At 32.3% G+C, this 15,756-nt stretch overlaps 1 pseudogene; it reads left to right on the top strand.

The window, feature by feature from the left end:
* Positions 1 to 15,334: 15,334 nt before the first annotated feature.
* LOC145296480 (U2 spliceosomal RNA) lies at positions 15,335 to 15,468 on the top strand (annotated as a pseudogene).
* The last annotated feature ends 288 nt before the right edge of the window (positions 15,469 to 15,756 follow it).

The following is a 15,756-nucleotide window of genomic DNA, read 5'->3' on the forward strand; positions in this document are numbered from 1 at the left end:
TTTCAAAACCTTCCGGCTGCACTCATAATTAATATTATTTATTTGAGGCTTCTTTGTTTTAATGTACAATGCTTCGAGTATTGTTAGCCTATTAACATTTCTCTCACTCTGCAATACTCTTGTATTCCGAATGTTGGCAACCATGTCCCTTTAAATGTTGTGATATGGAGCTAGAGTCAGAGAGGGGGAGAGTCAATCTTCGCGGCAATGTGTTAGTTGTTGAACCAATGTAGCTACTAATATTGGAGATACACTCTCCTATTCCGCAGCTAAATTATTAAACTGCATTGGTCCTTTACAACAGGTCGTTTGTTTGCGAAGTGTTGTTTTTCATTACAAGGCGTGTTGTCTGTATTTGTTTATAATATATAATATATTTTATTTTTGTATTATTTTTGGGAGCCACGTATCTACGGATTATATTTTTAAGAATACTTTCATCGATTTTTGAGTTCTTGTGTAACTGGTTACGGTAATATATATTAAAAGGTTGATAATTTTGTTGAATATTACTAATTCGATTCAAATTACTAATGGCTAGTTTTATTTCTTTATCTACAAGAGAGTTAGGGAATTGATTATTTACTAACACTTGTTTTATATTTTTAATTCATTAAAGAATATTATTTATTTGAGGAAATCAACTTTGCACGATGTATAAGATTCCTTTTTATATACGTTTTATAACGGAATGGACATTCACTTACAAAATTGAAAATACAGGAATTAACAGATGTAGGTTTTTTAAAAAACGGAGTTGATAAATTCATCGCCACTAGAGTCAATGAGAACGTCTAAAAACGAGATTTTATTATTAATACTTAGTTCATATGTAAAGTTAAGAACTGAATTCTTCTGAAAGATACCCTTTAAATAGTCTATTATCTCTGTGTTATTGACAAGAATTATTATATCGCCCACATTATGAACAGAAATAGAAGGGTTCTCTATTAAATTTAATACTTTGTATTCTAGATCAGCCATATAAAAATTACTAAATGTTGGCCCTTATACGGAACACATGGCCACGCCATCCACCTGTGTGTATATATTTCCCAGATGATCAAAAAATGGGACTTTGGTTGTACACATTACTAATAATTTTTTTAGGATTACTGGACTCATTTTAAGTTGAGGAAGGGTCGGATTGTTAGATATGTTCTCTATGATAATTACAATGGTTTCATTCACTGGTGTATTTGTAAATAGATTTTCAACATCTAGAGAGGCGGTGATTTTATTGTCGATTTTAGTTACTTGTAGAATCTGCATAAATTCTTCCATAGATTTTACACTGTATTTACAAGGTAAATACGGTGTCATAAATTCATTGATTTTTTTAGTTAAGTTATATATTGGTGTTGTCACCTGTGAAATTATGGGACGAAGTGGGAAATTAGTTTTATGTGTTTTTATGTTGCCATATAAATATCCAGGTTTATAATCTCCAATTATTAGGGGGAGTTTTAAATTATCTATTACAGCATTATTCGCGGTGATAAATTTATTAACTTGAATTTTAAGATCATTAACAGAGATTTTTTTTAACTTTCCTGAATTTTCTGGGATCATACAAAATTGATTGGAGTTTACAAAAATATTCAGTGTTATTAAGTGATGCATAGATATTGGTTTTATCCTTTTTTTCTAATAATTAAATTTGGGTGGAACGTTTTGAAATGTTTGGTATAAATTTTGGAATATGTATATATGTGTTTGTATATATAAATGTGTTTAATATATGTAAAAAGAAAGTCCGCCCACCTGACTTGTAACAAGCTACCACGTGACTAGGAAAAAATGTATATATATGTAAATTAAAAAACAATTTCTACATTTATTTCTACAATATGCCTGAGGATGATAGAAGTACTTCTGTCGAAGTATATAAAGTGAAAGTGTGTGTGTGTACATTTCCCTAAACAATAACTCTGTCAATTTTTAGTTTACAGACTCGAACTTTGATATACAGGGTATTAAGATTCGGAAAAATCGACGTGATCGATTTTTGGCAAGAAATTTGGCGATTAAGCGGTCAAAATTCAATGATTTGACCTTTGAGAACTCTACCAAACTCCTCCGACAATTTTGGGTCTACACACTTGAAATTTTAGATATACGTATATTGGACATGGATCTAACTAAATAACTTGATTGGAGCCACAAATTAAAAACAAGGACCGCTTTTTTTTTTTGCTCAACATATACCTCCAAATACCCGGGCAACGCCGGACACTTATGCAAGCATATCTATAAAAGTGAAAATGCTAGGTTACATGATGTGGATGTGGAGTTTAGATTGAGATTTATCATGAACGAAATAAGTTAATAAAATTATTGCTCTTTTAATGGGAAACTATATTAAAGCCTAAAGGAGGAACATGCTATATATAACGTAAGGTAAACATCTATGTATGCCATTATTAAATAAATGAATTCTTCTATATTTATAAATATATAGTTTTGTGACTCCATTTTCCACTCTTAGTGCCATATATATGTATATATATATATATATATATATATATATATATATATATATATATATATGTTTTGTTGTTGATCTTTTAAATTATATTAAAGCTAACGTCTCCGCCTCGGAGATCCGGTGTTTTCTTAGAAAATCACCAATATTTATTATTTGGACGTATTTTTTAATGTATTTATTTATTACTTTTAAAAACAGTAATCTATGAAAACGCGTGTTTCGGAGTCCTACTCCTCTTCAGCGTAACTTGACTGTTTATAAGAATTCGAACGCCTTCCTTATGTATCTGAGTCCAGCGCCCTAAGCCATTACGCTATGATGCGATGGACAATTTACAGTTTATTTTTGATCGTTTATCTGTTTACGTACTTTTTGTTGTTGATTTTTAAACGATATAAAGGTTAACGTCTCCGCCTCGGAGATCCGGTGTTTTTCTTAGAATATATATATATATATATATATATATATATATATATATATATATATATATATATATATATTCACGTCGTGTGACGACATAAGAAACTCTCTAAGGCTCTGAGTTGTCTGAAAACGATACATTTGATTTCTTAAAAGTTATTAAGTCTTTGTATAGGATAATCCACACGATTTAGAATAACTTCTAACCTCAGTCTGTGCAATTGATTGCTCAAGACAGAGCAGATAGGAGACTTCGTGTTTTACATCAGAGATTTTTCTAGATTAATATCTTAATACAGTCTGAGAGTTAATTTCTCCTAATTGTTTTATGGAGCCTCCAGAAAGCATACTAACTAGAAAATTTTTATCTCCCCACGCAACATATACATTTTCAAATATCATCAGAGGAAGCAACGCAATAACAGCAAAAAGTTGATGAAGTTATAAGTTGATTTTCCCTTCTCTCCCATTTTCTCTTTCTCTTTCTTTCTCTCTCTGTGTCTCTCTGTCTCTCTCTCTCTATCTCTCTCTCTCTCTCTCTCTCTCTCTCTCTCTATATATATATATATATATATATAAGTATATATATATATATATATATATATAATTATAAAACTCAAATGTCCTTGTAACAAGTAATGTAACCCACTTCCGGTTCAGGACATCCGGTTGCGCGTGCGCGCATAAACATGAACCCATAACAACGTAAACAAATAAACACAACTCGCTTTTTTTGCAGTTTTTTTTCTCCCAGTGAATTAATGCGCCCGCAGATACCAACCTGCAAATTTCTACGAATCGGCACGGTACATGCAGCACATAACCTTCCCAAATGGTAACAAGTCTGAGACTGGCAAGTTCAGCGTTGCTTAACTTCAGTGATTTCGTGAAAATCGCTGTGTCAACGTGATTGTGCCGTTTATATATATATATATATATATATATATATATATATATATATATATATATATATATATATATATATATATATACTGTTGTATTTTCAATAATTCTTGCCTATATATAAATTATGCGTATTTACTTGTTTATTACCTTTACTTAGATGGAGATTCCCTATTGTGTTTGTCATGGCAGCGATAAGATGTTGAAACCCATAGAGAGTTCCTGCTAATCGATGCCGTGAAATGCATAATTTTTGTTAATGTCTAACGTGAATAGAAAATGAAAATGAATGGAAAACATTGGAGATATTAAATCTAAAATTAATTTATTAAATGAATTACATGAAAAGAATATAAGAAATAATCTGCTATTTCAGTGGTGTATTACGCATACTTTGCAATAGAACTGGCTGGAATAGATTAATTTACTCGCGATATCTTACCATATTACGGTTTAAAGGTCATCCTTTAATTCTATTCCTATATACATATATATATATATATGTATATATATATATATATGTGTGTGTGTGTGAGTGTACACACACATACATATATATATACACACACACATATATATATATATATATATATCACTATAAAAGTGATTGAAAGTCATAAAAATTGTTATATACCGTATTTTTTTTTATGTTTTTCTGTTGGGCTTAATTAACAATTTAAAATCTCATCTATTATATGTATGTTTGTATGTATGTATGTGTGCATGAATGTATGTATGTATGGATGGATGTATGGATGTATGTATGTATGGATGGATGTGTGTATGGTTGTATGCATGTATGAATGCATGTATGTATGCACGCATGGATGGATGGATAGATGTATGTATGTGTGTATGCATGTATGTATGTATGTATGTATATATGCCTCGCAAAACCTTTCGATAAAAATATGAATTCCTTTACCCTCAACTGGGCACTTTTCTACAAGAAGGGCTTTTTTCACAGATATATTCGCAAGTTATTCACGCTTTTTTTTTAATTTTGACATTCACCACTTCCGGTTTTGCGACTGACGGAACGGTAAAGACGTCCAGTTTTTTTTCAACGTTCTTTCCCTCTATTGCGCTACGATTTAAAGCCTGCCTATCTGCCTACTATAACTCCTTTTTTCTCTCATATTTTTTTGTTCAACCCACACCTTTACCATCTGGGCAACGCCGTGTATCCAGCCCAGTATAAATATTATACATATATAAAATCCAATAAAACATCTTTTAGTACTTTTTATATATGAGGAAGATATTTTGACTTATCTTTTCGATATAAATTTAAACATTATCAATTATACCATTTCCATAAGTTTTATCAAAATTATTTGAATTGTTCGCTCTACTTTATTCATGTTTCTTGCCGAGTTATATCTTTAAAAGAAAAACAAAGAACTAATCGATGTGGAATTTAAGATACAATACAAATGCAAAGTACTGATTACCTCTGTGCTGTGTTTGCACTTTTTGACACCAGCATCTCGCTGGCTAACTATTCGCCTGCCTTTCCGTGGAATCGTTCGTACCGGATATTGAGACCAATCAGTTCGATTATGTGATGTTTGGCATCGATCTCTGTTTCAGACAAAAGCTTATATTGCCAGCTCTCGGCGGGCGAGGATCGACCGTAATGTACACTGAAAGAACCTGGCTGCTGCATTCCCTAACTCAAGACAAAGCATCGGCTGATGTCAACGCGTACATATTTACGTATGGTTTGTACTATGTAAAAAAGCAATGCAATAAACTAAAACATGTAATTTTTAAGATATAGAAATTTCTTAATAGTTGAACGCCTGCGATGTTATTGTCTTTATGGTTCATGTGCAGTTAATCCAACTTTATATATATTTAATCAGAAAAAAGCAACACTTTTTTTTTATTAAATAACATGATAATTCAACTAGAAAATCTGCCTGTGTGTGTATATTATTACACTTCCTAAAGTAGTCCATATATATATATATATATATATATATATATATATATATATATATATATATATATATTATACATATATATATATATATTTATATATATATACATATATATATTTATATATATATACATATATATATATGTAAATATATATATATATATATATATATATATATATATAAGTTTAGTGGTTATATTTAAATTCTGAAAAAAAAAAACAACACAGAGGCATACGTATTCGAATTAAGAATTTATTGTTTGACATTAGGAATATATAGACGGGGTTATGTTGATTTCCTTAATCCATGTATTTTCAATAAAGACTCATATCATCACAGGAAATGAACCGCTTTAAGTATTATCTATTAGTATCTTTCATCTGGTTTCTAATCAGTGTCTTATCTAGATTATATATATATATATATATATATATATATAGAGAGAGAGAGAGAGAGAGAAAGAAAGGGAGAGAGGCAGACAGACAGAGAGTAATACTTGGCATCACTTTGAAAAATAGTCTAAGTTTATATAAACTATTCATTTCGGCTATTTTTGCACTGCTCAATCAAGACGTGGCATCAGTTTCTCTTCATCAGGTCAGTTTTTAGTGCTAGGTAAATTTGAAAAAAACAAAACTAGGAGCTTATGTCATATTCCATTAGATTATTGCAGCATTATCAGTTGATTTTTGTTAACACATCTTATCGTAAATATATTTTTAAGGAAATAAAATATTTTGCCAAAAACATATGCCGATATAAACATCGAATACTGTCAGCTGAATGGTCGTCATTAGTAAAAGTAACAACACATAAATTGCATAGTGCTTTATTATTGTTCAAACCTCAGGCCTCTGCTGTTTCAGACTCCTTGAAGGCTCAACGATAGGGCATCTCCCTTCAGATTCAGAACAGTAATCAGCCATCATGAGTGCGTTTCAGCAAATTTGATATCTGGTCGCTATCTCTTTCATGTCCTGTTCGAATTTCCCCTCTGGTTATCACCGATGGAAACTAGATTCCCAGGTAAAAAGTCGATATGGGATAATACGTAGCGCATCTTGAGATCCATGTTGCAGCTCCGGTTTTTGAAAGAATGTAAAAGTTATGTGTAGTTTCTGGTCTTATTGTTGCTGAAAAAAAAAGGTTTCCAGAAGTAGAACATTTTTTTTTAAATTACATTTTCACCCCTAACAAGGTACATTGCCACTTTGATGTAGGGGGTTATTATCAGGAACATAAACCGCAGGATTACTATGTAGGAAGTTGGGCAGCAAGATGTCTTTTCACGTTACACTTGAACTTCTGCATGTCAGTACAGTTGGGGAAGCAGGGACCCGGAAGGGAATTCCAACGTATAGATGTTCTAATGAAGAAACTACAGGAGTAGAAACCTCTCTTACATCTCGGGGATCTCTCCTGTGAAGGGGTGGGATTTAGCTGCTTGTCAGGTTTGTCGGGGGTATTTACATCGAGTGGTACAAGTGCCTGCAGTTTGTCGGAGCATTTACCGTTAAAGTACTTGTAGAACAGGCAGAGAGATGCTAAATTTCGTCGATCGGGCAGAGGCAGAACTTAGATGACAGTTCAGGACCTATCAGGTTGGTGGCTCTATTTTCTAATCTTGTCTAGGAGTGAGAGACTGGTAGCAGATGCACTAACCCAAATATGGCAACAATACTCCATACATGGGCGAATGGTGGCCTTATAGAGGTGCATGATACTTTAGGGCTTTAGTAGCTTTCTAGCACGTTAGAGAGAACCTGCCTTCTTCGCAGCGGTCCTGACAATGCTCTCAATGTAATTGTTCCAACTCATGTTTCCTGTGAACGGTAGGCCGAGAAGTTTAAAAGATTTACTTTCAATGATTTATACTATTCCGGTTCCACTTTGTTTATTGAGTTTTCTGAATTGATCCCTGATGAGCTGTCGGAGTTGATGACCGTCAAAGATTCCAGTTTGTAACTAATCCATAGTCAATCCTTGAGGAGCATGGCTCCAGGAAGTGAAGTCACCATTTTTGTTCAGTGCCTTGGTGAACTGTTTTATTTAGCTGACCTTTAGGTGCGACTGTGAGAGGAATATTCTCTCCTGCCGTTGATGTGATTCCTTTCTTAGAAACGCAATAATTTTTCCCGCACAGGCCAGTCCTTCTTCATGTATGAAAGATTTTGAGGTCGTAGAACTTGAAACTGATCCCTTTTCGGCATAATTATCCAAAATCCTCTGACCTGAATTAGTATCATTAAAATAATCATTTTCAATAAAAAAAAACAGAACATTTATCCGCCATCAACTTCTTCTAAAATGTTTCGCACATGCGTATATGTAGACAAAATGTTTTTACAAAAAACACATATGTCTAAAACTTAACGCGATTAAGAAAAAAACAGTTATTGTGATTTAAATGTTGAAAAAAGAACGATAAAATTCGGAAACAGGGAAATGAAGTATAGATTAAAAGATAATACAGAATAAGTGGAACTCCACTGGAAAGACACGGTAAATAACCCTGATCGTTACCCTTACCAACTCCATCTGAGTCTCAGTTCCAGACTGCTACCGGATGTGACGTCACGAATAATCAATTCTTAGATTCTGTATAGGTGTCTCTTCGTCATCATTGCGATTTTTATTTAGTGCATCGTATTCCTCCTAAATTAGTTGATGAACGCAGAGAACAGTTTTCTTGCTGTTAAGTGTAATTCTCATTTTATTACCAACTAGCAGGGCTACCCGGCGTTGCCCGGGACCGTATAAACAATGAAAAAACAAAAGCAGATATTGAACATATGTTTTATTCTTAGGGGAGAGAAATCTTTCATCTCAAGTTTGAGCGTTACAAACAAACATTTGTCTTTTATATATATAAATAATGACAGGTTTTTTTGGGGCCCCCCTCGAAGATAACTGATCAGTTGACCAACTTCTAGTGGTCCGTTTGACGTGAAATTTCGATATTTGTCATCCGGGTGATGGGGCTTCGATATGATACCAAATTTGTCAAGTTTAGTTCCGTCTTTCAAAAGTTTTAGCGTTACAAACAAACATACATACACACAGACGTTTGGCTTTTATATATATATAGACTAGCAGGGCTACCCGGCGTTGCTCGGGACCGTATAAACAATGAAAAAACAAAAGCAGATATTGAACATGTTTTATTCTTAGGGGAGAGGAATCTTTCATCTCTAGTTTTAGCGTTAATGACAGGTTTTTTGGGGCCCCCCCTCGAAGATAACTGATCAGTTGACCAACTTCTAGTGGTCCGTTTGACGTGAAATTTCGATATTTGTCATCCGGGTGATGGGGCCTCGATATGATACCAAATTTGTCAAGTTTGGTTCCGTCTTTCAAAAGTTTTAGCGTTACAAACAAACATACATACACACAGACGTTTGGCTTTTATATATATAGACTAGCAGGGCTACCCGGCGTTGCTCGGGACCGTATAAACAATGAAAAAACAAAAGCAGATATTGAACATATGTTTGATTCTTAGGGGAGAGGAATCTTTCATCTCTATGTATTATTTGTTTTATCTACCCTAGGACTGATATTGTTCATGTTTTATCCCTAGCATAGGTAATTTACAGCATGTATATGAAATTGTTTTACCTTAGGGAGAAGAGAACAGGTAATATACAACATAATGTGTCTATATTACATCCCTGGCAACGCCTAGAAACCAGCTAGAACATGTATTTCAGTCAATCTTTATTATATCCTGGGCTATGCCGGGAAACCAGCTAATCTCTTTTTAGTGACTTGACCACCAAAATACCTCCCTAAGTGTGTCCTTTCTTTTGAACTTATTAGATATAGGTATCTAGAAATGTGTGTGAAATTTTGTTGAATGCATTGTTCACTATGATTTTCTTATTGTTCTACACAATATCAACTGTAGCGAAATAACACAGTAAACTTAGTGTAGTGTTAGAATAAAGAGCAAAGGAAAAAATTAGAATCATATTTTGTAATTGCAAATCTAAATTTGCTAGCATGTACCAGTATTTGCCAGGTTGTGGAAATTTGGAACTTATAACATATGTAGTGGCCTTTTCCTAGATACCTATTGCTAAAAATTATACTTTCATTTTGTTAGAAAAATCTCTCTTCAGATGCCCTGCATCATTCAAAATAAAAACAAATATTTTTATAATTGTTTCAGTATATTGCTACACAATGTGAAAGTTTTTAACGTTTGTAAAAAAAATCATGAATGTGCTTATATTGCAAAAAAGAAAATATCAGTGCACAGTATTGAAAGTGTTTGAGATTCAAAAGTCTGTAACATTTCTACTAACTTCATAAGATGTCATGTGAGAAACTGAATTGAATATCAAGACATTATCTGAAGCGTTTTTATTTTGGTGTAACATATGTGTTTACAGTGAACCTTAACTTTTAATAAACAGATTGGTATGCAATGACATAGGCTAAGAATCTTTAAAATATATATAAATTGGAAAAATGTGTGAACAAATGAAAAAAAAATGATCCGCTCCACTTGATGACATCAAGCATAGTAATATTTTAGTGAAGAAAATATGAAATTGATGTTCAGTGATTAGTTTGGATGAATGAGAAAATGTAATTGTTTGATGCATAAAAATAACTCAGTTGCTGTATTTGATATTAAGCAGCAAAATATAGTGATTTGAATATTTGGGAAAACATCAAACCAGATTATGTAAAAAGAAAAAAAAAAGATGAAATTAGAAAATATATATTTTATGTTTATGAGTTCTGCCAATCAAAATTTTGTGGCAGAAATTGGGTGATTACCATGCAATTTTATTTTGGTAAAATTCTTAAATTATTAGAATGTTTATTATAATTTCTAATTAGTGACTTGTTATAATCAAAATCCGCCCTAAAGAGTGTCCTTTCTTTTATTAGGTATCAGAGTAGGTATCAAGATTTCTACTTCTATACAAATGTGATATTTCAGATCTGTACATAAAAAATTTGTTGAATATATAGGTTGAGAATTGTTCTGTGTCGCTCTCTCTCACACACACACGCATTCTCACTTTTATAGATATAATAGATAGATTACTCTAGATATATTTCCATATGTCTGAATACCCTATATACAAATTTTCAAATCTGTAGATAAAAAAATTTGTTGAGTATATAGGTTGAAAATTGTTCTCTCTCTCTCTCTCACACACACATTCTCAATTTTAGAGATATAATAGATAGATTATGCTAGATATATTTCCATATGTCTGAATACCCTATATACAAATTTTCTAATCTGTAGATCAAATATTTGTTGAATATATAGGTTGAAAATTGTTCTTACTCTCTCTCTCTCTCTCTCTGGCTACCTCACACACACATTCTAACTTTTATAGATATAATAGATAGATTATGCTAGATATATTTCCATATGTGTGAATACCCTATATACAAATTTTCTAATTTGTAGATAAAAAATTTGTAGAGTGCATAGGTTGAGAATTGTTCTCTCTATCTCTCACACACACACATTCTAACTTTTAATGATATAATAGATTATGCTAGATATATTTCGATATTTCTGAATACCCTATATATAAAAATTTGTTGAATGTATAGGTTGAGAACTGTTCTCTCTCTCTCTCTCTCTCTCTCTCTCGCTCACACACACACACATTCTCACTTTTATAGATATAATAGAAAGATTATCCTAGATATATTTCTATTTGTATGAATACTCTATATACAAATTTTAAAATCTGTAGATAAAGAATTTGTTGAGTATATGGGTTGAGAATTGTTCTCTCTCTCTCTCTCTCTCTCACACACACACACACATTCTCACTTTTATAGATATAATAGATTATGCTAGATATATTTCCATATGTCTGAATACCCTATATACAAATTTTCAAATCTGTAGATAAAAAATTTGTTGAGTATATAGGTTGAGAATTGTTCTCTCTCTCTCTATCACACACATTCTCACTTTTATAGATATAATAGACAGATTATGCCAGATATATTGAAATATGTCTGAATGCCCAATATACAAATTTTGAAATCTGTAGATAAAAAATTTGTTGTATACATAGGTTGACAATTGTCCTCTCTCTCACACACACACACATTCTCACTTTTATACATATAATAGATAGATTATGCTAGATATATTTCTATATGTCTGAACACCCTATATACAAATGTTCAAATCTGTGGATAAAAAATTTGTTGAATGTATAGGTTGAGAATTTTTATCTCTCTCTTTTTCTCTCTCTCTCTCTCGCTATCTCACACACACGCATTCTCACTTTTATAGATAAAATAGATAGATTATGCTAGATATATTTCCATATGTATGAATACCCTATATACAAAGTTTCAAATCTGTAGATAAAAAATTTGTTGAATATATAGGTTTAGAATTGTTCTCTCTCTCTCTCTCTCTCACACACACATTCTAACTTTTGTAGTTATAATAGATAGATTATGCTAGATATATTTCCATATGTCTGAATACCCTATATACAAATTTTCTAAACTGTAGGTAAAAAATTTGTTGAGTATGTAGGTTAAGAATTGTTCTCTCTATCTCTCACACACACACACACACACAAGTTCTCACTTTTATAGATATAATAGATAGATTATGCTAGATATATTTCTATATGTCTGCCTACCCTATATACAAATTTCCAAATCTGTGCCCAAAAATGTGTGGAATATATAGGTTGAGAATTGTTCTCTCTCTCTCTCTCTCTCTCACATATTCTCACTTTTATAGGTTATATAGGTTGAGAATTTTTTGCTCTTTCCATCACTCACATTCACACTTTTATAGATATAATACATAGATTATGCCAGATATATTTACATATGTCTGAATACCCAATATACACATTTTCAAATCTGTAGATAAAAAATTAGTTGAATATATAGGTTGAGAATTGTTCTCTCTCTCTCTCTTTCTCTCTCTCTCACACACACATTCTCACTTTTATAGATATAATAGATAGATTATGCTAGATATATTTCCATACGTCTGAATACCCTATATCCAAATTTTCTAATATGTAGATAAAAAATTTGTTAAATATATAGGGGGAGAATTTTCCTTCCTCTCTTTCTCTCTCTCTCTTTCTCACACACACACAAGCTGAAAATTGTTCTCTCTCTCTCTCTGACTCTCTCTCTCTCTCTCTCACACACACACACATGGTCATTTTATAGATATAATAGATAGGTTATGCTAGATATATTTCTATATGACTGAATACCCTATATACAAATTTTTAAATCTGTAGATAAAAAATTTGTTGAGTATATAGGTTGAGAATTGTTCTTTCTCTCTCTCTCACACACACATTCTCACTTTTATAGATATAATAGATTATGCTAGATATATTTCCAAATGTCTGAATACCCTATATACAAATTTTCAAATCTGTAAAGATAGAATTTGTTGAATATATAGGTTGAGAATTGTTCTCTCTCTCTCTCTCTTTCACACACATTCTCACTTTTATAGATATAATAGATAGATTATGCTAGATATATTTCCTTATGTCTGAATACCCTATATACAAATTATCAAATCTGTAGATACAAAATTTGTTGAGTATATAGGTTGAGAATTGTTCTCTCTCTCTCTCTCTCTCACTCACTCACTCACTCACTCACTCACAAACACACACACACATTCTACCTTTTATAGATATAATAGATTATGCTAGATATATTTCCATATGTCTGAATACCCTGTATACAAATTTTCAGATCTGTACATAAAAATTAGTTGAATATATAGGTTGAGAATTGTTCTCTCTCTCTCTCTTCTCTCTCTCTCTTTCACACACATTCTCACTTTTCTAGATATAATAGATAGATTATGCTAGATATATTTCCATATGTCTGAATACCCTATATACAAATTTTATAATCGGTAGATAAAAAATTTGTTGAATATATAGGGTGAGAATTGTACTTACTCTCTCTCTCTCTCTCTCTCTCTCTCTCACGCACACATTCTCACTTTTATGGATATAATAGATAGATTATGCTGGATATATTTCCATATGTCTGAATACCCTATATACAAATGGTCAAATCTGTAGATAACAAATTTATTGAATAGATAGGTTGAGAATTGTTCTCTCTCTCTCTCTCGCAACCTTACACACACAACCACACGCAAACATTCTGACTTTTATAGATATAATAGATCGATTATGCTAGATATATTTCCATATGTCTGAATACCCAATATACAAATTTTCAAATCTGTAGGTAAAAAATTTGTTGAATATATAGGTTGAGAATTGTTCTCTCTCTCTCACACACTCACATTCTCACTTTTATAGATATAATGTATAGATTATGCTAGATATATTTCTATATGTCTGAATACCCTATATACAAAGTTTAAAATCCGTAGATAAAAATACGTTGAGTATATAGGTTGAGAATTGTTCTCTCTCTCTCTTACGCATACACACACACACACACATTTTCACTTTTATAGATATAATAGATAGATTATGCTAGATATATTTCCATATGTCTGAATACCCTATATACAAATTTTCAAATCTGTAGATAAAAAATGTATTGAATATATAGGTTGAGAATTGTTGTCTCTCTCTCTCTCTCTCTCTGGCTACCTCACACACACACACATTGTCACTTTTATAGATATAATAGATAGATTATGCTAGATATATTTCCATATGTCTGAATACCCTATATACAAATTTTCAAATCTGTAGATAAAAAATGTATTGAATATATAGGTTGAGAATTGTTGTCTCTCTCTCTCTCTCTCTCTCTCTCTCTGGCTACCTCACACACACACACATTTTCACTTTTATAGATATAATAGATAGATTATGCTAGATATATTTCCATATGTCTGAATACCCTATATACAAATTTTCAAATCTGTAGATAAAAAATGTATTGAATATATAGGTTGAGAATTGTTGTCTCTCTCTCTCTCTCTCTCTCTCTCTGGCTACCTCACACACACACACATTTTCACTTTTATAGATATAATAGATAGATTATGCTAGATATATTTCCATATGTCTGAATACCCTATATACAAACTTTCAAATCTGTAGATAAAAAATTTGTTGAGTATATAGGTTGAGAATTGTTCTCTCTCTCTCACACGAAACTGTGCGCTCGGCTTCTTCCCCCCCTTCCCACCCCAAATGCTTGGGAAACTGTGCACTGTTTTTGTTGGTTTTCAAGCTGCCTCTTCCCCCCCCCACACACACACACACAGTTTAACAGTAGTAGGAGGTCAAGAGAAAGAGGGTGAGAGAGAGAGAAGAGTAAGTTGGTGAGAGAGAGAGAAAAGAGAAAGAGGGTGTTGGTTTTATATTTTTATTATCGTCTAATATTTTGAAAGCTGAATTTCTAATAAAATGTGCATCTATAGGAGATAATGCCTGGGAATGTGTTCCCTCCCCCCACAGTTTAACAGTGGTGTGACGTCAAGAGAAAGAGGGTGAGAGAGAGGGAAGAGTAAGTGGGTGAGAGAGAGAAAGAGAGAGAAAAAAAAGAAAGACGGTGTTGGTTTTGTGAAAAAAGTTGTTATTTACAATTGTTCGCATTCTTGGCCTTTTGGTCAAGATCAAAGTGTAGTATCTGTTCTTCAGATGCTGCACTTCTATTTCTTGTTCTCTTTCGGTGGAGGAGAAATCCTCCACGACTGAGACAATTTTTATTTTTGTACCTTTTCTCCACGTTAAAAAACGACCCTGGTGTCTAACTGTCCCGTGGGGAGGCATAATAAATAGGTACAATTGTTCGCCATTAGTGGATGTTGACGTCACGTCACGTGACATGACTAAGCGTTTTTTTTTTTAGTATGAATAACATTTTTTGTTTTAATTATAAAGTCTACACTTAATTTTATAGAAAATGATGTATATATAATAGAAAAAAAAATTACTGGTTTTGTTGGATTCAAGTGGATCCCCCCCTCCAGTTTAAGAGATAGCAGGTCACGTGGTAATATACAAAATG

Source organism: Euprymna scolopes, chromosome 16 (assembly GCF_053919585.1).
Source record: "Euprymna scolopes isolate OS-2025 chromosome 16, ASM5391958v1, whole genome shotgun sequence".
Classification (NCBI taxonomy): Eukaryota; Metazoa; Mollusca; class Cephalopoda; order Sepiida; family Sepiolidae; genus Euprymna; species Euprymna scolopes.